The 23,992-nt window shown below is 35.2% G+C and overlaps 1 pseudogene; it reads right to left on the reverse strand.

Annotated features, from left to right (window-relative positions):
* Positions 1–23,790, reverse strand: part of LOC121488686 — a 42,182-nt pseudogene extending 18,392 nt beyond the window's left edge.
* Between the last annotated feature and the right edge of the window lie 202 nt (positions 23,791–23,992).

Consider the following 23,992-nt stretch of genomic DNA (forward strand, 5'->3'; position numbering starts at 1 on the left):
AAATTGTAATGAGATCACTATTATTTTGAAAGGTGGATTTTGAAGTTACTTTTCTCTTAAAGATAATATATTTTCTACCAGAGCCTAACTGTAGTAGATACATTCCTTTGGAACATTTTCAATACATCTAAAGAACTGTTAACATCAAAAAGAAATTGTTTACAAGTGGAGGATTCAAGATGGTGCAAATCAAAGCTTCAATGAGGTATCAACTCACACCTGTCAGAATGGCTAAAATCAACAGCACAAAAAACAACAAGTGTTGGTGAGAAAGGGGAACCCTCTTGCACTGTTGGTGGGCATGCAAACTGGGGCAGCTGCTCTGGAAAACACTATGGAATTTCCAGAAAAAGCTAAAAATAGAACTACCTTACAGTCCAGCAATTGCACTACTAGATATTTACCCAAATAATACAAAAATGCTAATTCAAAGGACACATGCACCATGATGTTTATAGCAGCATTATCATCAATAATGAAATTATGGAATCAGCTGAAGTGTCCATCAACTAATAAATAAATAAAGAAGAACTGGCATATATACACAATGGAATATTACTCAGCCATAAAAACGAATGAAATCTTGCCATTTGCAATGACATGAATGGAGCTAGAGAGCATTATGCTAAGAGAAAGAAATCAGAGAAAGACAAATGCCATATGCCTCTCATATGTAGAATTTAAAAAACAAAACAAATGAGCAAAGGGGAAAAGAAAGAGAGAGAGAGGCAAACCAGGAAACAGACTCTCAACCATAAGGAACAAACTGATGTTTTCCAGAATAGAGGTGGGTGGAGGGATGGATTAAGTGGGTAAGCGAATTAAGGAGTGCATTTGTGATGAACACCAGGTGTTGTTTGGAATTATTGAATCACTGTGTTGTACAGCTGAAAGTAATATTGTACTGTATGTTAACTAATTGGAGTTTAAATAAAAACTTTTAATTTTTTTTTCATAGAGTAGGAAACCATCAATGAAACAAAAAGGCCACCTACAGAATAAGAGATGATATTTCCAAGTGATATATCTGGTAAGCGATTATCATCTAAAATATATAAAGAACTCATACAACTCTATACCGGAAAGAACAAATAATCTGATAAGAAAATGGACAGAAGACTTGAATAGACATTTTTCCAAAGAAGACATATAGTTGGCCAGGAGATATATGAAAAGATACTTAACATCACCATTCATGAGGGCAATGCAAATCAAAACCACGATAAGATATTACCTCATAATATCTTTCGGCTTGTATCAAAAAGACAAGAAATTTCAAATGTTGTTGAGAATGTGGAGAAAGGGGAACCCTTTTGAATTGTTGAATGATATGTAAATTAGTGCAAAAACTCTGGAAAATAGCTTGGAGATTCCTTTAAAAAATTTGAAATATAGGCGTTGTGATGGTGGAGTAAGTAGGAGGAGGACTCTATGCTTGTCTTGTTCCTTGAACACAGCTAGATACATATCAAATCATTCTAAGCACCCATGAAATTGATCTAAGGACTGACAGAACAAACTACACAACTAGAGGGAGAGAAGAGGCCATATCATGCAAGGTAGGAGGTGTGGAGGCAGGATCTGGGGGAGAAAATGACTGTGGGTACTGTGGAGGGGCAGGACCCCTGATCACAGAGAGATAAAATAGAGACACAGACAGACAGACAGACAGACAGAAGAGAACAGCGTACAGGCATCACACAAGGAAAACATAAAACCATTGTGCAAAATTTGCAAAATACAGAGATACGGAAAAAATCCTAAAAACAGCAAGGGAAAAGAAATCCTTAACTTATGAGGGAAGACAAATAAGGTTATTGGTGGCAGATCTTTCCACAGAAACTTGGCAGGCCAGAAGAGAGTAGCATGATATATTCAACATGCTGAATGGGAAAAATATGTAGCCAAGAATACTTTATCCAGAAAGTCTGTAATTCAGAACGAAAGAGAGATAGAGTTTTCCAGCCAAACGAAAACTAGAGTTTGTGACCACTAAACCAGTCTTGCAAGATATATTAAAGGAAACTCTTTGAGTGGGAAAGAAATACCAAAAGCAATAAAGAGTAGAAAGGAACAGGGACAATCTCCAGAAGAAATTACTTTACTGGTGATACAATGGCACTAAATTCATATCTATCAGTAGTCACTCTGAATGTAAATGGACCAAATGCTCCAACCAAAAGACGTAAGGTATGAGAATGGATAAAAAATAAAATAAAAAACAAGAGCCATCTATATGCTGCCTACAAGAGACTCATTTTATCCTTAAAGATACCTGCAGACTTAAAATGAGATGGAGAACCATTTATCATTCTAATGGATGCCAAAAGAAGTTAGCCATACTATATATAACTAGATTTTAAACTAAAGACTGAAACAAGAAATGAAGAAGGGCAATAATAAAGCGGTCTATCCAACAAGAAGATCTAACAATTGTAGATATTTATACCCCCAACCTGGGAGCACCTAAATATATAAAACAATTAATAACAAACATAAAGAAACTCATTGATAATAGGTTACTTTAATACCCCACTTACAGCAATGAACAGATCATCTAAACAAAAAATCAACAAAGAAACACTGGCTTTGAATGACACCCTGGACCAGATGGACTTAACAGATATATTAAGAACATTTCATCTTAGAGCAGCAGAATATACATTCTCTTCAAGTGCACATGGGATGTTCTCCAAAATAGATCACATACTGAGTTACAAATCAAGTCTCAACAAATGCAAAAAGATTGAGATCATACCATGCATATTTTCCAAACACAATGCTATGAAGCTTGAAGTCAATCACAAGAAAACATTTGGAAAGACCACAAATACATGGATATTAAAGAGTATCCTACTAAAGAATGAATGGGTTAACCAGAAAATTAAAGAAGAAATAAAAAAAAACATGGAAACAAATGAAAATGAAAACATAACAGTTCAAAGACCTTGGGATGACCAAAAACAATCATAAGATGCAAGTATATAGAAATACAGGCCTACATCAAGAAGCAAAAAAAAAAAAAAAAAAAAAAAAACAAACAACAACCTCAAATACACAAACTTAACCTTATATCTAAAGGAGCTAGAAAAAGAAGAGCAAATAAAGCCTAAAGCTCACAGAAGAATGGAAATAATAAAGATTAGAGCAGAAAGAAATGATATAGAAGCAATGAAAAAAATCCCAATAGAACAGATCAATAAAACTAGGAGCTGGTTCTTTGAAGGAATTAATAAAATTGATAACCCCCTAGCCAGACTTATAAAAAAGAAAGGAGAAATGACCCAAATAAATAAAATAACAAATGAGAAAGGAAAGATCATAACCAACATGGAAGAAATACAAGTTTTGTTTTTAGAGAGGAAGAGAGTGAGTGGTTGGCGGGGGAAGGGGCATTTAGAGGGAGACAGGAAGACAGAGAATCTTAAGCAGGCTTCACATCCAACCTGAAGCCTAATGCTGGGTTTGGTCTCATGCGTCTAGATCATGACCTGAGCTGAAGAGTTAGACACTTAACCCCCTGAGCCACCCAAGTGCCCCAGGAATACAAACAATTATAAGAGAATATTATGAAAAATTATATGCAAACAAATTAGGGAATCTTGAAGAAAGGGATAAATTCCTAGAAACATAAACTATGAAAACTGAAACAGGAAGAAATAGAAAAGTTGAACAGATTCATAGCCAGCAAAGAAATTGAATCAGTAATCAAAAATCTCCCAATAAACAGAAGTTCAGGGCCAGATGGCTTCCCAGAAGTCTACAAAACATTTAAATAAGAGTTAATATCTATTCTTCTCAAAGTGTTCCAAAAAACACAAATGGAAGGAAAACTTCCAAACTCATTTTATGTGGTCAGCATTACTTTGATTCCCAAATCAGATAAAGACCCCATTAAAATGAAGAATTATAGGTCAGTATCCCAGATGAACATGGATACAAAATTTCTGAACAAAATACGAGCAAATAAAATCTAACAGTACATTAAAAGAATCATTTAACACAATCAAGTGGGGTTTATTCCTGGATTTGCAAGGGCAGTTCATTCACAAATCAATCAGTGTGATACATCATATTAATAAAAGAAAGGATAAGAACTGTATGATCTTCTCAATAGACACAGAAAAAGCATTTGACAAAATACAGAATCCATTCTTGATTAAAAAAAATCCTCAACAAAGTAGGGGTATAGGGAACGTACCTCAACATCATATATGAAAGACCACAGGTAATATCATCCTTAATGAGGGAGAACTGAGAGCTTTTCCTCCAAGGTCAGGAACATGATAGGGATGTTCGCTCTCACCATTATTTGACATAGTACTGGAAGTCCTAGCCTCAGCAATCAGACAACAAAAAGAAATAAAGGGCATCCAGATCAGCAAGAAAGAAGTCAAACTTTTACTATTCACATATGACATGATACTCTGTGTAGAAAACCGAAAAAGACTCTACCAAAAAATTGCTAGAACTGATTCAAAGTCACAGGATACAAAATCAATGTACAGAAATGTGTTGCACTTGTACATACCAATAGTGAAGCAGGAGAAAGAGAAATCAAGGAATTGACCCATTTATAACTGCACCAAAATCCATAAGATACCTAAGAATAAACCTAACCCATTTATAACTGCACCAAAATCTATAAGATACCTAGGAATACCCTAATAAACCTACAGAGGCAAAAAATCTGTACTCTGAAAACTATGGAACACTTATGAAATAAGTTGAAGATGACCTAATGAAATAGAAAAACATTCCATACTCATGGATTAGAAGAACAAATATTGTTTAAGTATCAATACTACCCGAGGCAATCTAAACATTTAATGCAATCCCTATTAAAATACCACCAGCATTTTTCACAGAGCTAGAACAATCTTAAAATTTGTATGGAACCAGAAAAGACCCCAAATAGCCAAAGCAATATTGAAAAAGATAAGCAAAGCTGGTGGCATCACAATTCTAGGCTTCAATTTATATTACAAAGCTGTACTCATCAAGATTGTATGGCACAGGCACAAAACCAGACACACAGATCAATGGAACAGAATAGAAAACCCAGAAATGGTCTCACAACTACATGGTCAACTAATTTTTGACAAAACAGGAGAGAATATCCAATGGAAAAACAACAGTCTCTTCAAAAAATGGTGCTGGGAAAATTGGACAGTAACATGCAGAAAAATGAAACTGGACCACTTTCTTATACCACACGCAAAAATTAATTCAAAGTGAATGAAAGACCTAAATGTGAGACAGGAAACCATCAAAATCCTAGAGAAGGAGGGACGCCTGGGTGGCTCAGCGGTTGAGCATCTGCCTTCGGCCCAGGGCATCATCCTGGAGTCCCAGGATCGAGTCCCACATCAGGCTCCCTGCATGGAGCCTGCTTCTCCCTCTGCCTGTGTCTCTGCTTCTCTCCCTCTCTGTGTCTCTCATGAATAGATAAATAAATCTTTAAAAAAAATCCTAGAGGAGAACATAGGCAGCAACTTCTTTGACCTCAGCCATAGCAGCTTCTTACCAGACATCTCTAGAGGTAAGGGAAACAAAAGCAAAAATGAACTATTGTGGCTTAGTCAACATAAAAAGCTTCTGCACAACGAAGGAAACAATCAATAAAACTAAAATGCAGCCTGAAGAATGGGAGAAGATATTTGCGAATTACATAGCTGATAAAGGGTTAGTATCCAAAATCTATAAGGACTTATCAAACTAAACACCCAAGAAACAAATAGTCCAGTTAAGAAATGGACAGAAGGCATGGATAGACATTTTTCCAGGAAAGATATGCAGATGGCTAATAGACACCTGAAAAGATGCACAATACCACTCATCATCAGAGAAATACAAATCAAAACAATGAGATACCATACCATCTCTTTCAGAATGGTTGAAATTAGCAACACAGGAAATAACAGATCTTGGCAAGGATACAGAAAAAGGGAAACCCTTTTACACTGTTGGTGGGAATGCAGTCTAGTGCAGCTACTCTGGAAAACAGCAAGGAGCTTCCACAAAAAGTTAAAATTGAACTATCCTACAACCTAGCAATTGCTCTACTAGGTAATTACCTAAAGGACAGAAAAATACAGATTCAAAGGGGCACATGCACCCCAAAGTTTATAGTGGCATTATCAGCAACAGCCAAATTATGGAAAGAGGTCAAATGTCCATTGACTGAAGAAAGGATGAGGAAGATGTGGTATATATACAAATATAAATAAATATATATATATGATGGAATATTACTTATCATAAAAAATGAAATCTTGCCATTCACAATGAGATGGATGGAGCTAGAGAATATTATGCTAAGCAAAATAAGTCAGTCAGAGAAAGACAGATACCATATGATTTCACTCATATGTGGAATTTAAGAAACAAAACAGGTGACTATAGGGGTAAAAAAGAGAGTGAAACTGTAAAAGAGACTCTTAACTATAGAGAACAAACTGAGGGCTGCTGGAGAGGAGATGTGTGGGGAGTGATGGGCAAGATGGGTAATGGGGATTAAGAAGGGCACTTGTGGGGGTGCCTGTGTGGCTCAGTGGTTGAGTATCTACCTTTGGCTCATATTGTGAATCACAGGGTCTTGGGATGGAGTCCTGCACTGGGCTCCCTGTGGGAAGTCTGCTTCTCCCTCTGCTTCTCTGTGTATCTTGTGTTTAAATAAATAAAATCTTAAAAAAAAAAAGAAAGAAGTGCACTTGTGATGAGGACTGGGTGTCATATGTAAGTGATGAATCACTGAATTCTATTCCTTAAACTAATAAACTAATATCACTAATATTAAACTAATATTCCTTAAACTAATAAACTAATATTATAAGTTAACTAAGTAGAATTTAAATAAAAACTTGAAAAATTAAAAAAATTAAAATATAAGTGCCATATGATCCAGCAATTTGCTCTTAGATATTTATCTGAAGAAAATGAAAACATTAATTTGGAAAGATATACACCGCTTTGTCCATCACATTATTCACAATAGCCAAGACATGGAAGAAACCTAAATGTCCATCGGTAAATAATTAGGAAAAAAAAGATGTGGCATATATATATATATATAATATATATCCATTGAATATATATATGTATATATATACATATATATATTCAATGGAACATTATCTAGTCATAAAAGGAATGAACTCTTGCCATTTGCAGCAACATAGATAGACCTAGAGGATATTATGGTAAATGAAATAAATCAGACAAAAAAAGGCAAATACCATATAACTCTACCTATGGGTGGAATCTAAAAAATAAAACAAAACAGAAACAGACTAACAGATACATACAGAGAGCAAACATTTGTTTGCCAGAGGGAAGAGTCGTGGGCAGATTGAAGAAATAGGTGAAGGGATTTAATCTACAATCTTCAAGTTATAAAATAAATAAGAAACAGGGACTTAATGTACAACCTAGGGAATACAGTCAATAACATTGTAAAAACCATGTATTATGCCACATTGAAACTAGACTTATGGAGATCATTTTATGATGTATATAAATATCGAGTCACTATATTGTGCACCTGAAACTAATATAATATAGTGTCAGCATGCTTTAATCAAAACAAAAAAGCAGTAATCCCTTAAAAATTACCTTCCTCAGGACGCCTGTGTGGCTCAGCTGTTTAGTGCCTGCCTTAGGCCCAGGGCGTGATCCTGGAGTCCCGGGATCAAGTCCCACATTGGGCTCCCTGCATGGAGCCTGCTTCTCCTTCTGCCTATGTCTCTGCTTCTCTCTCTTCTGTCTCCCCGTGAATAAATAAATAAAATCTTTTAAAAAAAACCACCCTCTAGGGAATTTCTTTGGAAATGAAAACAGCTTTATAAAACAGCACAGAATCTTAACACTGAAAGTAATTATATGACTTTGTGTACATTAGAGTCTTATATAAGTTATAAAAATTTAAAAATGATAAAACCTAATGTTATTATCAAAGAAGTATGTCCAATATAAGAAAAGTGCTTACATAAATTTTAAAAATCATTCTTAGCTTATTTTTATGTAAAATCCAATAGTATATGCTAAATTAAGTATTAATAATCTTGAAGCGGTTTTTATTCTCAACTTTTGAGTTGAAAGACTTTCAATCTTTTTTTCAACTTAAATACTAGCTATCTAACTTAAACGGGGCATTTTTAAATATTGTTTTGCATTCATCTGAACAGTAGATGAAGACTATTCTACCAATTTTCATTTAATTCCTTGCTTTAAAATGAGTTTAAAAAATTTTTTTTGTTTGTTTGAGAGAGATAGACTGTGAGCAGGAGTGGGGGCAGAGGGAGAGAGAGAATCCTAAGCAGGCTCTACCCTAGGTGTGGAGTCTATTGGGGGTGAAGTGGGGGGCTTTATCTCTGGAACCTGAGATCATGAGTTGAACTGATATCAAGAGTTGGATGCTTAACTGAGCCACCTAGGTGACCCTAAAATGAGGGTTATTAAAAATTTGTTATTTATTTTTCTTGTTTTCCTTTGAGAGAATGTATTTCTCCATGTTCTAATGGAACATAGCTATTCTTAATTGTTTCACAGATCACTGAATACTGTTTCTTTTCCATTCATAAAGGACACTTCTCCTTCAGTTAAATTAGTTTTTGATATTTAAATTTGTGCCTTCACCCTCATTTTGATAGTAATTTCATTTACATTTGAGAGGTAGTCTTCCCAGTGTATTCAGCAAGGATTGGCCAGGATATGTGTACAGTTTTGTCTACACAATTTAAAAGTTTGGAGTATTGAGAAAGGATTCAGAAAAGGTCTCTAAATTTGATGAAAAATTAATAAAATAAAAGCTATGAGGAATGATTGGAAGGCAACGTGGATAGGTTTTCTAGTATTCAAGAATATTTAATGTGAATTATGATGACATTCTACTGGTATCATCCAAAGGTATTAAATAGGAGAGTTCTTTAGTCAACAAAAAAAGTAAGTCCAAACTTCTCTCTATTGCTTTTCTTTTCTTTTGTCACTGTAACCATTCTGTGTCTTGGACTCAAAATGAACAACTTGAGTTGAAACTATGTTATGAAGAAATTCAAGTGAACCCACCCTAATCAGAATCAATTGCAGTAAATTATAAATGCAGATCCATGGGATAACTCTGTTTTAGGCTAGCACACTTTTCTGATCCCTAAATCTTGTTGTTGCTGTTCTTTGCTCTAATTTTTCTTGCTTTCATCATCCAGTTTCAATGAAAATTACTAGTATTGGCCCTTAAAGAGGAAAGCCATTTCTTGTTTGGCTCATAAGAACACACGTATTGGGCTTCTAGTGGAAACTTCTGCCAGTATAATAAATTCCTCCACTGAAATTAGCAGTGGTCCATGGTTTTGACTTGAACCCTTCCTAAGTCTTTTAATCTCTAAGGGTTTCATATGTATAGTCAATCATCTTAAATTATCTTTCTTCTCAGTTTCTCATTTTTAACTCTGCATTTTTGCAGAACACTGTATTTTATTTTTCATGCATCTGCTTCTCATTTGGACTTGTTATTCACAAATATCTTTCTACAATTTTCTTATTTAGAATCTAAAAGTATACTCACTGTCTTTCCTGTGGAAGAAGCTTGTAGCTTTACACAGATAAAAAATACTTAAATCTAGATTTGATGACAAGATGGTGGTGCCAGCACAGGAATTACAAAATATATCATAAAATAGACAAAATATTTAGAAGTAGGTAAAATATAGATTGGAAATTAAAAAGAGAATGAGTATCATGTGCCTATCAGAAATCTGAAGTGTATCTGCTAAATGTATTGTGGATGAAACTGTGTGAAAAAGCAAAATTGAGGACCACTGTATATTTATCTTCCTGAGAGAAAAAGAATGTTCTTCATTCATTCCCTGCCCTGGAAAGAGGGAGACAGATACCTAGAATCCTGTAGACAACTCTTTTGTCTGAGAACTAAAAATTGTGTTTTCCTAAGAGATGGAAGCCCACAGGGAGTTCAGGAGCTAATCAAAGATTTCCATTTCACTATCACATACCTCTGTGAACAAGGGCATTGTGGCAGGCACATTAAGAGTGAGCTACTTCTAAAGAAGATAGACCAGTCATAACGATGGATTCTTCTCTAAGGGGACTGGCTATATTTATGTAGCGATGTAATAACTCATGATCATGGCTCTGCCAATGATTAATGTTTCATTTTCCTTTCTACTCTTTTAAATGATATACTGTCAGATTTTTCTTTTTCTTTTTCCCCCCCTTAAATTAAGACCTGATGTGTCCTTTAGGAAAAATTCAGATTTTGAATAAAGCAATGCTTATCTTGGTTTTAAGTAATTTATTTCTTGCCTGACTGTAAGACAGCTCTGGATCAGCATGGAGACTTCTCTCTCTCTTTTTTAAAAGATTTATTTATATATTTATTCATGAGAGAGAGAGAGAGAGAGAGAGGGAGAGAGGCAGAGACACAGGCAGAGGGAGAAGCAGGCTCCAAGCCAGGAGCCTGACACGGGACTCAATCCTGACACTCCAGGATCACACCCTGGGCCAAAGGCAGGCGCTAAATCACTGAGCCAGCCAGGGATCCCCAGCATGGAGACTTCTAAAAAAGGATGAATAAACAAAGCGAAGTGAAAATAGGCATGAAAAAAGCCTTCATAATCAGTAGAAGGGCTCCTGCTAGAGATTCAAGACATTTATCCCTTTTAAATATATAATTTAAGGTATATTCACAAAATGCTTCAACTTTGTTTTCAAGATCATTTAAAAAATTATTTTCCATGAAACTTCTCAATGAAAACATAGGTATAGTTGTATAGAGTGAGGCAGATGAATAGAAGATGTGATTCAGAAAAAAAAGGAATTAATGAAAAGACAAAACACACAAATTCTCAGAACACAGAGGAAAAAAAATGAGAATAAAGACAAGAAGATAATAATAAAATAGGCATCTCACTCTGTAGGTCATAAGTTTCTTAAGAGATAACAAAACAATTAGAACCACAAAGACATGATCTATTAAAAAATGGTAAATTGGACTTCATTAAAATTAAAATTTTCTGCCCTGCAAAAGGTAATGTTAAAAGAATAAGATAAACCACTGATGGGAGAAAATATTTGAAGAAGACACATCTGACAAAGGACTGTTATCCAAAATATGCAAAGTACTCATAAAATCCAACAATAAGAAAATGAGCGATCTGACTAAAAAATGGGCAAAATTTTGAACAGATACCTTCACCAAAGATGATACACATATGGCAAGTAAGTTTATGAAAAGATGTTTCACATTGTATGTCACTAGAAATTTGCAAATTAAGACAACAATGTGATATCACTGCACATCTACTGGAATGGCCAAAATCAAATACACTGTTAATACCAAATACTGTTGAGAATGTTGGGCAACAATGTTCACTGTTGGTGGGAATGCAAAATGGTACAGCTACTTTGCAAGAAAGTTTGACAGTTTATTAAAAAAATAAAACTAAAGATATTCTTACCATATGATTGCTCCTTGGTATTTATTCAAAAGACTTGAAAACTTATGTCCACAAAAAAAACATGCACAAGGATGTTTTTGAAGCTTTATTCATAACTGCCAAAACTTGTAGGCAAACAAGATGTTCTTCAGTAGATGAATAGATAAACTGTGTTATATGCAGACAATGGAATATTAGTCATCTCTAAAAAGAAATAATCTAACAAGTTCTGAAAATTTATGGAGAAAAGTTAAATGAATATTACTATGTGAAAGAAACTAACTCGAAAAGGCTAGCGATTGTATGATTCCAACTATATGACATTTTAGAGAAGGTAAATATGGAGATAGAAAAAGATCAGTGATTTCAAGGAATTATGTGGGGAGTAAGGGATGAATAGTCCAAAAACAAAGGATTTTTAGGGCCGTGAAACCATTGTGTACGATACTACAGTGATGATACATGTCACTACAGATCTGTACAAACTCATAGAAGGCACAGCACCAAGAGTGAACGAACTCTAATGTAAAACATGTGAATTCTGGGTGATAATGGTGTGTCAGTGTATGTTATCAGTTGTAACAGATGCACCACTCTGGTGGGGGCTGTATTAATAGTATAAGGAAGTCGTGTTTTGGGGGCACCAGGGATATATAGGAATTCTCTGCACTTTTTGCTCTGTTTCGCTGTGAACCTTAAAACTGCTATAACAATTATTTAAAAAAGAAATCATTCATAGTCTAAAAGTTTCAGTGAAGTTTACTGCCATGATAAGGATGATGGCAGTGTGATTGGACTACCTGTGTTTATATATATATATATATATATATATATATATATATATATAATGATGTTTGTCATCATTAGGAGGAAATTTCTAGAGAATTACAAAACAAAAATTCCAGTGTTTTCACTCTGAACACATAACAACCAGAACTGACCACTTAGATGAGGCACACATCCTTGAGAGGATAGAATTATCACAGGAGAGAACATGCTGGAGGAGTTGATAATTTCTATATGGCTGGAATGTGTAAGAATGAGTACTTTAAGTATTGAAATGAATATATTTGCATATTTTAATTGTGAGTTGTGATGTAGAATAAGTTGCTGATATTTGTCAGAAGGTATAGGCAATCAGGCAGTCTCGCACAACCCCTATCTTTTCATAGGCTGTGTTAACTGGCATAGAAATTTCTAGTCATAAAAACAAGGCTATTAGAAATTTTTCTGAGTAAAAGGTAGAGAACAATATAATCTTTGGTTCTGGTCCATGAGCCTTCAGCACAGAGACCCTTGAAATTGGTGCACTAAAAGCTCAGACTCAGCACTATGAATTTACACAAAAACATCTCTTTTCCCAAGGTCTTCCCATTGTGCCTGAGGGATGAGTTTTCCAACTAACAGACTCTACTTGAATAATCATCTCTCTTGCCTTCTGCATCTCCTAATTCCCACCCAATTCACAAAATCTCCTTTTCTTTCAGTCCAGAAATCTTCCCCTAATTTTTGTCCTAGGATTATGGCCCCTGTTCTGTGAGGAAATTTTACCTTGCTGTACATCCGTTTGTTGCTACCAATCCTAAATAGATGCTGCTAAAGCATTCCTAAGGAAAACAAAATCACACAACTATGAAGGTTGTGTGACTTGACAAATGACAAATTTGTGTACCATGACCAATTTAGTTCCCAACCTCAACTGGGCACTGAATAAATACTGCTTAGTAGTTTTTTTTTTTTTTTTTGCTGCTTTCTTTTTCTCTAGATTTTTTATTGCAAATTAAACCTTTACTACTCCACTTAATCCCCCATTTCCTCACTAGCAGGAGATGATCTTTTATTTTAACCATGCTATTTCTTTGCCTACCTTAGCAAAGTTTACTTATTCTTAATAAGATCTCATTTTTTACCTATTTCTGGAAGATAGTTTTTTGACCTCCACAAGCCTAACTTAATTGAGCACTTCTACCCCTAAGGAAATAGCATATTTTTAACACCTTTGTTATAGCAGCATCACTGAGACAATTATTTTGTACATGTCTATTCAATCCCTAAAGCTAGTAATGGAGGAGTGTGCTAATGAATTTTTATTCAGCTTGCATCCCTAAGGCTGAACATTGTAGGCCTGGGTATACAGATAGTTACAATGGGCAGATGGCCCTATTGTTGCCCATTAACATTCATTGGGAAAATCACATTTATTTCATTTCCTATTGGTTTTGTGGGTAGGATATCATTTTTTTCTCCCTTTCTTTAGAAATAGTCAAGATTTGGTTTGTAATGTTCTATTTTGAGGTTAATAAACAAATCCTGGGAAAGGAGAAAAATCCTTTCATGTGCTAGAGTTGATAAGGTAGGATGATTTAATTCTAGAGCTACCAATGACTGCCTTCTTTGATTATATAAAAGGTGAAGACAGAAAGAGAAAAATGAAATTCCCAGAAACATCTGGGGGCCAGTAAGAAGATCTAGACAATAGGAATGATCTCATCTTCTCCCAACAGGAATACTAAGCTCTATGAATGGGGACTTGTCCTTCTTTTGTTATAAGGGCTTGAAGGGGCAAGAAAGGCTATGGAGCTCATAAAATTATCCTTAGGTGTACTTTTTAAGAAAGAGGGCAAAGGTAAATCTCTGACTTGTCTTTTCACTTGGAGAAGCCTACCCTACTCTTTTACGAGGGTCAGGAGTGAACCCTTAGAAGGACTTAAACTTCCTTTTTTTAGAATTTAAATTCCATTTGCTAACATGTAACACCCAGGACTCATCATGTTATGTACCCTCCTTAATGCCTGTCACCCAGGTACCCCCCCCCTTTTCTGCAACCCTTTGTTTGTTTTCCAGAGTTAGGAGTCTCATGGTTTGTCTTCCTCTCTAATTTTTCCTCAGTTCCTCCCCTTTCCCTTATGGTCTTTTCCACTATTACGTATTTCCACATATGAGTGAAACCATGTGATAATTATCTTTCTCTGATTGATTTATTTCACTTAACATAATACCCTTCAGTTCCATCTAGGTCAATGTAAATGGTAGGTATTCATCCTTTCTGATGACTAATATTCCATTGTATATATACACACCACATCTGCTTTTTCCATTCATGTTTTGAAAGACATCAAGGCTCCTTCCAGTTTGGTTATTGTGGACATTGGCTGCTATGAACGTCGGGATTCAGGTGTCCTGTTGTTTCACTACATCCGTATCTTTGGGGTAAATCCCCAGTAGTGCAATTGCTGGGTCATAGGGTAGCTCTATTTTTAACTTCTTGAGGAACCTCCACATTGTTTTCCAGAGTGGCTGCACCAGCTTGCATTCCCACCAATAGTGCAAGAGGGTTCCTCTTTTTCCACATCCTTGCCAAAGTTTATTGTTTCCTGTCTTGTTAATTTTAGCCATTCTCAGTGTAAAGTGGTATCTCATTGTGGTTTTGATTTGTACTTCCTGATAGCAAGTGATGTGGAATATTTTTGCATGTGCTTGTGTAGATCTTCTTTGGAGAAATTTCTGTTCATGTTTTCTGCCCATTTCTTGGCTGGATTTTTTGTTTTTTTGGGTGCTGAGTTTGGTTCTTTATAGATCTTGGATATTTGCCCTTTATCTGATAGGGACTTATACTTCTAACAATGGTGAATAGCCATTTCTGACTTACTTTCCTGCTTAAAACAACTGGAAAAACTGAGTAAAATTTAACAAACATTGAGAGCTAACAAGGAATTGCAAAATTATTAGACCAAAATCCAGAAGATGGAAATTGAAAGAAACAAATTTAGAATTTATATATACTGTTCCCTTGTACAGTACATTGCTGATTCCCAAAGAAGCCAATGAATTTATGACACTTGCAGAACCCACCATATAGGGGAAAGGCTAGTGTGAATACCCTAGAAGTAAGGCTGATCTTTTTTTTTTACTTTTTTTTTTTTATTTATGATAGAGAGAGAGAGAAAGAGAGAGAGAGAGAGAGAGAGAGAGGCAGAGACACAGGCAGAGGCAGAAGCAGGCTCCATGCACCGGGAGCCTGACATGGGATTCGATCCCTGGTCTCCAGGATCGCGCCCTGGGCCAAAGGCAGGCACCAAACCGCTGTGCCACCCAGGGAACCCAAGGCTGATCTTGAAGTAGAAAAGGAGAGTACATAATCTGATTCATCTTCAAGTTAGCAAGAATAATCTTTAAAAAATTTCTTTAAGAACATTTCAAGAAAGGATAATTACAGACTAATCTCTCTCATCATTATAAATGCAAAAATATTAGCAAAGCAAATCCATGTATATATATATATATGTATACCTTTATACAAATATATATGTATATAAATGCACATATTAGTATATGTGTATTACAGGTGATGGCATGTATATACATTCATGTGTATTTGTGTATGTGTTATTAACAAGCTGATTTTAAAATGGAAATAAATACAGGGGTGCCTGGCTGGCTCAGTTGGTTGAGTGTCTGACTTTTGATTTCAGCTTAGGTCATGATCTCAGGGTCATTAGATCAAGTCCTGTGTCAGGCTCTGTGCCTAAGATTCTCTCTCTCCCTCTCTCTGCCCTCTCCCCATTCACATACTCTCTCTCTTTACAATCTTTAAAAAATAAAATAAAATAAAATAGAAATACAAAAAGCCAACTTTAGAAAAGACACTCTTAAAGAACAGGAAAGTAATAAACTCTCTACTTGATAAAAAGACCTTTATAAAATGATGATAGAAATTGAGACAGTGTGCTATTGAGTCAAAGGGAAAAAAATAGAGTAATAGAAGAGAATAGGCCAAAAGACTTGCTGAGGACATTGTCTCTTTACTAGTTTGTATCATAAATTCATGTGAAAAAAATAATAGTAACACAATACTAATGTAGTTAGCACATAAAAAATACTATCTTATATAGTTAATTGGTTATAGTTTGAATTCACTTAGCAAAATTCAGAAAAACAAGTATTTTAACAGAGTAGAAGTAAAGGAAAGAGGTACATTAGAATGAGGAAATAGAAAAGAATCCAGAGACAGTTAAAGCACAATATCCTTTGAAACACAGGGTAAGTAATAAATATAATTAGTAGATGTGTTAGTAGGATGTTCCTAGGAAAGAGGGGAAAATGGTCTTTAAAAAGGAAAAGAAGAACAAATTAAGTTCAAGATGCATTTGACAAATAATTATATGTTTAATTATAAGAAAAAATAGTCAAATTAGTTATACTAAATCAGAAAAATTTAAATAATATAAATCTGAGCATATGTCACCCTATCATAATGCCCTATATGCCCATGATTGAGGGTCTCAAATGACATACTTATCTTTTTCTCTTTTTCTTTCAGCTCTATTTCATTCATGCATGTGTGTAATGAATAGTCACCTGTGGTGTTCAGTACATGCTCTGTTCTTTGTTCAGTGTCACATGAATGCACATGACTGACAAAAATTCCCATTTGTGTGGAACTTTCATTCTAGTTGTGAAATAGAGAAAATGACAAATAATGTAATAAATAAATTTTATCATTTGTTAGATGGCATTAAGTAGTAAAAAACAGAATGGCATGAAGGAGATTGGGAGTACAGGTTGCTATTTTAAATAAGATGATTGAGGATGCTTCTTTGAGCAGGTGATAGTTGAACAAAGACATGGAGCAAAGAAAGTAGAATAGTTGACAATTAGCATATCTGAAAGTATATCGCAGCCAGAAAGAATATCTAGGATAATGGCCTTAATATGGCCAGTGCTTCACGCCTTCTTTGTAGATAAATAAAAAGTAGTAGAAATTCCTTTGGAAAGATAATGAAGTATCAGACATGGTAGGTCCCATGAACCACTTAGAGGACCTTGGCTTTTTCTTTGACTAAGATGGGAGGATACTGGAAAGGCAGAGGAGTGACAAGATCTAACTTGTGTCTTTAAAGGATCACTCTGGCTGCAGTTGAGAATAGGCTGCAGAGGAGTCAATGTTAAAAGCAGTAAAACTACTTTGAAGGTTATTGGGGGGTAATCCAGCTAAATGCTGATGATGGCTCTAACCATAAAGGGAACAATGCAGATAGTGGCGTGAGTTATTTATTCCACATATGTTTTGAAGGCCATAAAATTTTTTTATGACTGATTGGATCAGTCGTAATCATCTTAATGAAGATGATTAAGAATTTTAGCTTGAGCAACTGAAAGGATAGAATTCCCATCAAGTATGATAGGGAAAATTATAAATAGAATACTTTGGGAAAGGGGGTGAGAACCAGTGGTTTAGTTTTGGACACATTAATTTAGATCTGGCTATGCCATATTCTAGCAGAGATGTTGAGTGAGCAGTTGGATATATAAGTCTAGAGTTCAAAACAGAAATCTTGGTAGGAGATTAATAAAAATTAGAGCCATTTGTGTATAAAGGGTATTAAACCAAAGAGACTAGATGAAATTACCAAGAGACTGTGCATGAAAGAAGAGGAGAAGATATGACTGAGTCCTTGGCCCCTCCAAAGTTAGGGTGCCAGGGAGTAGAGTGGGCATTTGCACAAAAGGCCAAGAACCAGTGACCTACAAGGTAAAAACAAAGGAGAGTAGTGTTAGTCCAAGTGAAGAAAGTGTATTAGTGAAGAGAGAGTGAATCTCATTTTTCAAATCTGCTAATAGGGATGTCTGGGTGGCTCAGTGGTTGAGCGCGTCTGCCTTTGGCTCAGATCATGATCCTGGAGTCCCTGGATTGGGTCCCACATCGGGCTCCCTGCATGAAGCCTGCTTCTCCCTCTGCCTATGTCTCTGCCTCTCCGTTTCTGTGTCTCTCATGAATAAATAAATAAAAATCTTTAAAAAATAAATTAAAAAATAAAACCTGCTATTAAATTATATCAATGGTAATACTGACAGAAGCACTGCTTAGAAATGTGGAAAAGAAGCCTGATTGGATATGATCTGAGAGAGAACAGAAAGAAATGAAGTAAATAGAGAAGTTATAAAATTTTGAGGAATTTTGTAGGAAAGGGGAGCAGCAAATGGGTGATAGTAGGTGGGGAAAATGAGGCCAGAGGAGGTTTTGTTTGATACAGAAGCAGATTCTGCATGACTTTTACTTAATGTGACCTTTATAAAAGTCAACTATTTTATCACTAAAATATAACTTTTCAAAGGTGAATCTTCAAAGGCCAGCACAATATTCCACTAAGTACATATAAGATTGGTTAAAATGTTATCTTTTGTAACATTACATTAAAAAATTAAAATACTGATTATATGCTATCCACAGCTACACTTTATTATTTGTTAAAAAATGAATACTTAAAATGTGTATATTTTGAATGAATCCTTTGAAATATATTGACCTTTACCTGGTGATTTTAATTGAATATGTGGAACAATTTGAGATATACAAGTTGATGGGTTTATAAAAGACGGTACAAATATTCTGTAAAATATAAATGATTTTGATGTTTTCAATATGATGCATTGTATTAAATAATCTTCTTACTTTTACTTTCCAAAAACAATGGGCTGACAAAGATAAGATATTAAACACATATCCTCATTTTACAAGTGGAGCAACTGATGCTTATCATATACACAAGTCAAATTGTATAAGTTTGTACAGATATTCTAGTCTTCTTCCTAATACTCTATATTCTAATTATATGGAATAAACATCTTTGGCATTGATGTTTATGTGAGTTCATTGCTTCCATTGCTTTGTATTCTTTCATACATATACCTCTAGACTGGAAATTTTTTGTCAGGAGAATTGGATTGCTCTTTCTTTTTCATAGGTTTACCACACAAAATTTGGTACCATATGTGTTTAACAAATATTGCCTAAGTTTATGAATAAACATTCTAAAATATTATGATTGATATCTCCTCATAAAAGCAAAGACTAAAAATTAGAAGATAACTGACTTTAGATATAAGATACTCAAAACTCACACTGTCCTTTTAGGCATTTAGTGTAGCAAAAGTTATACAGGGGCACCTGGGAGGCTCAGTCAAGTAAGCACTTGACTCTTGATTTTGGCTCAGGTCATGATCTCAGGGTCAGGAAACCAGCCCTGAGTTGGCCCCTGCGTTAGGCTCTGTGCTCAGAGTGAAGTTCACTTCTCTCTCTCCCTCCCTCTGCTCCACAACCTGCCCCCTCCCAACACCATGTTCTCTCTCTTAAATAAATAAATATCTTTTTAAAGAAGAGTTATGCAAACAGCTAAGATAATGCAATAGCTCTATCTTCTCTATCAGCTGTTGTGACACTCAATAATTGTTGAAAGTATTTTCAGTGTCTTTATGCCAAATCTTTTATCATGGGACAGAAAGTTTTTCTCTTTTCTTACCATTACCTTCAATCTCTTGTTCACTGGGATGAGATAAAATAGACTTCTTGACAGAGAGACTTCAAAAGGAATGTTTGGAAAATGAGAAATGCATAATCCTTTTGTCTTATGATGCCCAGATGAAATTTAACTGAAAACATTTATAACATTTTGTTCCTAATTTTAACTCTTAGATATTGACAGAAACAGTAGTGAGCTCTTATGCTTAACCTTATTGACTTCCCTCATTATACCCCTTCCTTTCCTGCTCTTTTACATTTTTCTCATTGCCTTTTGGGGCCAGTTTTATCAATTTTTATTTTCTGACATAAAAATCTTCTGACTACTAATTTCTCCTCTTTGCTATCTATTAATAGTGTTTCTTGACAGCCCTGTGTGATTAATGACAGCTTTGTAAAATAAACGTTTCACACGCAGCAGTAATTTGAGGAGTACTGCTTGAAGTAAATACTTGTAAAGACCTAAAACTTTTAGGACTTTTGGCAGATGAAAAGGATTTTGTTTGTAAACTTGTATAATATAAGTTGGAAAATGTGCATTCAGAAAGTGCTTTTGTTGACATTTCTCGGTCTGTTCAGATATGAATACTACCTATCTTAATAACAGGAGAGACAAACTAGGTGCCTGTTGCTAATAGACTACCACAGGAGCTGACCAAATCACAGGAGACCCCAATACATTTAGTGATGAATTTCATAGTAGGTTCTCAGTGACTACTGTTGACTAGTTGACTTATTGCACTTATTTGTTAGATGATTTCTTTTTCTTCAACATGAAACATGTGGTGCTTCTATCTTTTTTATTAAATATGAAATTCTCATACCTATTTATCTAATGGAACAGATACCTGGAAAGCTTTACTTTTTAAGTGTTATAAAATGTCAGTTACCCAGCCTTCTAGAGTTTTAATAATTAGTTCTGCAATGTTGTTAAGAACCTTCACACAGCTTATTAATATGGGCAGGTTTCTATATTTTCTCCCTTTTCCTGGACTTCATTAAGATAGCTCCATACTGAGAATAGAAGAAAAAGACCAGCCTTATTTAGCAGTAAAACAACTTAACCATAAGCCAACACTAATAAGGAACCTTAACTGTTCCTTAAAATGTTACAGCTGGCTCCCTCAGGGAACATCTCACCAATTGTGCATGCCATGTCTTTTAGGATCTTGGAGCATAGCTTTCAGATCAAGGCTGCTTAGCATTTCACTGTGAATGTGTAGTAATATTTCCTTAGTGCAAATTTACTCTAACTCTTTCTTCTTCTTTCTTCTTTCTTCTTTCTTCTTCTTCTTCTTCTTCTTCTTCTTCTTCTTCTTCTTCTTCTTCTTCTTTTCTTCTTTTCTTCTTTTCTTCTTCTTCTTCTTCTTCTCCTTCTCCTTCTCCTTCTTCTTCTTCTTCTTTTCTTCTTCTTCTTCTTCTTCTTCTTCTTCTTCTTCTTCTTCTTCTTCTTCTTCTTCTTCTTCCTTTCTTCTTCTTCTTCTCGATTTCATTTATTTATTTTAGAGAGAAAGAGAGCATGTGTGAATGGTAGAAGGGGCAATGGAGAGGGAGAGAATCTCAAGCAGAATTCCTGCTGAGTTCAGAGCCCACACAGGGCTTGATCTCATGACCCTGAGATCACAACCTGAGCCGAAAACTAGAGTTGGAGTCTTAATTAACTGAGCCACCAGGGTGTCCTCAACTAATTCTTTACATTATTCCCTGGTTAAAGAGTTTTGAGTCCTAATTGAATAAAAATCCTGCAGTGGCTTGCCATCACATACTTAGCTGAACATACATAATTTTGCTGGTTAGAACCCAAATTTATGTTCTAGCCTCATCTGACACTTGACCTTATTTAGTCCACTGTAGCATTAACCCGAAGTACTCATTTTGACTATGCATAATCTGTTTTCTGTGCCTAGATGTTCTTCTCCTTCTCTAGTTGATGAATTTTTGCTTATTTTCAGTTCCAGTGTTGACACTACTCTTAAGCACTTCCTATTTTCCATGAAGAATTAGTCATTCCCTCTTTTTTTGAATCATATACATATCTCTTATAGCATCATGTTGCCATAATTAGTTGCTTGCCTGTTTTTCTCTCTTCACGTGTGGAAATCAGAGCTTATACCTTGTCCATTTCCAAGTACAGCACTTGCATAGTATGAAGTCTCCTCAATGTTAAGAAATAGATGGCTCTTGGGCTCTTGTCAATATTTTAATTTTAGTATTATTTTATAAACTACTACTCTCTTATATCTGGGACACTTTTCTTAAAATACTTTATTAAATAAAATAGCATATAATTTGGGATGCCCTTTTTGTCTTAAAAGCTTGAAGCTGACATGTAAATATAGGATCAAGAAAACAGAAAGGATAATGAAGAATAACCAGCCTGTGCAATGACTATGGATTATATTACACATCCCATAGAGAAAAGTAGTCTCTGCAAGTCACGTAAGAGTCATCCATTCTCCAGAGAAGCAATACAATATCCTTTCCTAGTGGTTAGGAACCTTGAAAGTCATAGAAGTCTTCTTATGGGCCAAATGAAATATTTCTTAATGAAGTTTAATTTTGTTTCTTGGTTCATTCCTCAAGGGTAATTGATAGTGGCTGAGTCTCATCAATCAATTAAGAAATCAGTAAGTACTATTTATTGAGTTATTACCACACAGTCATAACTGTAATTACAAAATTGGGAAACATAAGATGTATAAGACACCACAGTTGTTCTTTTGCAGTTTTGATCTCCTTATGATATGCTCCATGGAAAAATCATTTAGTAACTAATCCAAAAATATTTGCTGAGAACCTGATTTGTTCTAGGGACTCAGCAAAGCACTAGGGTTACAGAAAGATTTAATCTTTTTAAGAAATATGAAAGAGTCTATCCTCTCCCAAAATGCAACCTTCTTAATATGAACACTTGAATCAAAATGACATGAGTTTTGTTTGAGGCATGGATGCTGACTATATTCCATAGTTACAGAAGTCAGGGTTGGTAGAGGAGCATTGATTGTTGCATGTATCAATTATCCGTTGCCACTATAATACTATATATCAAAGATACACAAAATTTAGTATATTAAATCAATAAACATTTATTATTTCTTTCAAATTTATAGGTAAGTTGCTTTTGCTGAAACAAAGCTTAGCAGTTTATTCTTGTATCTTTGGTTAACTATGTGTTGGCACAGTCAGTGGGCTGATGTTGGCTAGGCTCTCTCTATTGTCTAGGTTTCCACTTAAGACAACTGACTGGGCTTTGCTTAACATATATTACATTCTAGCAACTTAACCTGGGCATGTTGGCATGTTATCAGGGGAAAGGCAGAGGCACAAAATGGAGAGAGAAAGGGAAGAAATGTGCAAGGATTTCTTTTCAGATCTTTACTTGAAAGATCAACTTACTAATATCCCATTGGCCTAAGCAAGTGACTCTGAACAAGCTAGGAGTCAGAGTATATACAAAAGGGCAAATATGCAGAAAAACATGAAAAATTTGGCACTAGTGGGATGCCTGGGTGGCTTAGTGGTTGAACGTCTGCCTTTGGTTTAGGGTATGATCCCGGAGTCCTGGGACTGAGTCCCAAACTGTGGGGAGCCGGCTTCTCCCTCTGCCTATGTCTCTCATGAATAAATAAAATCTTTAAAAAATTGGCACTAGTGTGATCAATCTGCCACAATAGAGTAGCTCATCATTGAAAAGAGGATTCCAAGTTAAAGTGCCCAGAATCCTTATGTTTAAGATTTTTATATCTTTTTTCAATTTCAAATGCAGGAGGTAAAGGAGTTTGGACTACTTTGATTTAAAAAGATGATGATGGATGTGACCACAGAATCATTAATTGCATATGAGCATACTGTAACAAGTGAATCTTTCTGGCCAAAGATGGAGGCTATAGGAATATGAAGGACCTAACTATACCACAAATCTATCCACAGAGTTCATGTCTACACTATAGCAATAATGGATTTCTCTGCTCCAGCTGCTATCTTTACTTGGTTCTTTTTGGAAGGGTGATTTCCCATGGTCACACTTAGTTGAAGGGCCATTGTGCCTAGAAGGTCTGAGTTAATGACATTTTTTGAATTATATCTTGTTGTAAGTTGAATTGTGTTTTCCAAAGAGATATGTTGAAGATTTAATCCTCAGTACTTCACAATGTGATCTTATTTTGGAAATAGGGTCATTGCAGATCATTACAGGGTCATTGAGGTCATACTGGAGTAGGGCTAACCTACTTTATTTATTTAT

This window comes from Vulpes lagopus, chromosome 4 (assembly GCF_018345385.1).
Source record: "Vulpes lagopus strain Blue_001 chromosome 4, ASM1834538v1, whole genome shotgun sequence".
Classification (NCBI taxonomy): domain Eukaryota; kingdom Metazoa; phylum Chordata; class Mammalia; order Carnivora; family Canidae; genus Vulpes; species Vulpes lagopus.